This window comes from Magnolia sinica, chromosome 2, assembly GCF_029962835.1.
Source record: "Magnolia sinica isolate HGM2019 chromosome 2, MsV1, whole genome shotgun sequence".
Lineage (NCBI taxonomy): Eukaryota > Viridiplantae > Streptophyta > Magnoliopsida > Magnoliales > Magnoliaceae > Magnolia > Magnolia sinica.
In genome coordinates this window covers 94,988,333-94,990,753 of record NC_080574.1, presented here as the reverse complement: position 1 = coordinate 94,990,753, position 2,421 = coordinate 94,988,333, and the positions used below count along the sequence as shown (strand labels likewise).

The following is a 2,421-nucleotide window of genomic DNA, read 5'->3' as shown; positions in this document are numbered from 1 at the left end:
CCCAAAATGACTGGGATCTGACTATGGATTCTGGACAGGCTGAGTATCTATAACTATGAAATCCACTGGAAAATAAAATTTATCAACCTGGATTAACACATCTTCAATAACACCCCGGGCCTTGACAGATCTATCGGCTAGTTGTAATGTTACCTTAGTCGGTTTCAACTCACCAAGTCCTAGCTGCTCATAAACCGAATATGGTAACAAATTGACACTCGCCCCTAAATCAAGTAATGCCTTCCCGATCTTATGATCTCCTATGCCGCAAGAAATGGTGGGAGCTCCTGGATCCCTAAATTTAGGAGGGGTGTTATGTTGAATCATGGAGCTGAGCTGCTCTGCAAGGAAGACTTTCTTATGAACATTTTGCTTACGCTTTTGAGTGCATAAATCTTTAAGAAACTTAGCGTAAGCAGGGACTTGCTTGATAGCGTCAAGCAACGGGATGTTGACTTGCACTTTTTGAAACACATCCAAGATTTCATCAAAGTTATTTCTTTTCTTTATTGGTGCACGTTGAGGAAAGGGTGCTTTGGGCACATAAGGTGGCACGTTAGTGGCTCTTGGAGAGTCAGAGAGCTTTTGGACTTTGGATGCATTGGTATGGCTCTTTGCTTCATTTGATCTTCTGTTTTAGAATTTGATTCATCCCCAGCATCTCTATTCTGTTATCAATCTGCTTGCCTGACCTAAGGGTAGTGATCGATTTGGCTTGTTCATGATATTGCCCTTGGTTGGAATTAGAGCCAATCTCATCTGTCCCTTTGGATTAGCCTCGGGTTGGCGGGAACTTGCCCTTCTCTCTCTCACTCAATGTGGCACCAAGTTGACCCTTGTACTTCCAACTTGGCAATGGATTGTGCATTTGCATGTAAGCTTTCCTGGTTTGTAAAGTTTGTTGGGTGTCTTTTTGCAATTGGAGAGAACTCGCATGAAAAGATGGAGTGTATCCTCAAGAGATGGTTTCCTTGATTGTGGAAGCACTTGTTGATACTGTTGCTGAGGTTGTTGATTGCCCACTTGGGAGTAAGGTTGCATGGGAGGATTTTCGGATGGTCCTCCTTGTTGTGGTCCTTTTGCCCAAGAAAATTTGGATGTCTAGCCCACCCTGGGTTGTATGTGTTCGAGTAAGGATCATTCCCATTTTTGAAAAGTGTTCATAGCATGAACTTGTTCAGAGAGAAGTTCTGAATGCTGCACCAGATGGACAAGACCGCATAGGATGGGGGCTAGAACATGTGGCATATGCCTCGACTGAGCTGTTTGTGGTGGTCCATTATTTAATACCAGAGCATCAACTTTCTTTGTCTATCAATCTTGGCATAAAGATCCGGCATGACTCCTATCTCATATATACCACCTCTCTTTTGTGGTTGGGGACTTTCACCTCTATTTGAATAATCCCATTGCTGAGAATTTTCGCACAAGGTTTCAAAGAAGTTCCACGCTTCGACATCACTTTTGGTCATGAATGACCCTCCACTGGTGGCATCAACCATGCGACGGTTCTGTGGTGTCAGACCGTCATAGAAGTATTGAACTTGTTGCCACTTCTCAAAACCATGGTGAGGACATTTAAGAAGCAAGTCCTTCCATCTTTCCCAACATTCATGAAAGTGCTCGCCCTCTTTTTGTGTGAAGTTAGTAATTTCTCTGCGGAGGGCATTGGTTTTGTGAACGGGGAAGAACTTGTTTAAGAACTTCTTAGACAGTTGGTCCCATGTAGTGATAGATCCAACTTCTAGAGAATTCAACCATGCTTTCGCCTTATCCTTCAAAGAAAAAGGAAACAGGCGTAGGCGAATCATCTGAGAAGTTTTGGAACTTAAAGGTGGAGCAAATGTTTAAGAATTCTTTCACATGATGATATGGGTCCTCCTTGTCCAATCCATAAAAGGATGGCAACAATTGTATGACTCCAGGTTTAAGTTCAAAGTGTGCTGCCGTAGTGGTTGGCAACACTATGCATGAAGGCGCATTAAATTGGACAGGAGCTGAATAATCTTTGAGAGCTTTAACTTCAGTCTCATTCGCCATTTCAACAGGATTATTTCTCAATCTTTCACGAATTGTTCTTTCAATCTCAGGATCAAACGGTGCTAGTTCTAAATTCAGAGATCTACGTCCTAGCATAAACTATGTTATTGCAATGTAAGAAAGAAAACTAAACTAAGAAGCAACCTAAGAGAAATAAAACTAGACCTAGAAACTATGAGATTCTAAAACAAGTTAAAACTATGTAATTAAGAATGGGAAGAAAGAACCCGGAAAAGGAGATGATTGATGTCTGAAGAATAGAGAGCTCCTCCTTTTGAAGTCAATGTTATTTAGCAGCTTCCTTCCTTAATTCCTGTAAACAAAAAGAAAACAAAAATAAATTAAATTTACTAAAATAATGCTAGAAAAAAAAATCCTAAG

At 41.1% G+C, this 2,421-nt stretch overlaps 1 non-coding gene across 1 annotated transcript; it reads left to right on the top strand.

The window, feature by feature from the left end:
* Window positions 1-1,560: 1,560 nt before the first annotated feature.
* Window positions 1,561-1,667, top strand: LOC131238152 (small nucleolar RNA R71). Its single transcript, XR_009167563.1, has one exon. It is a non-coding gene; the product is annotated as a small nucleolar RNA R71 (small nucleolar RNA).
* The last annotated feature ends 754 nt before the right edge of the window (window positions 1,668-2,421 follow it).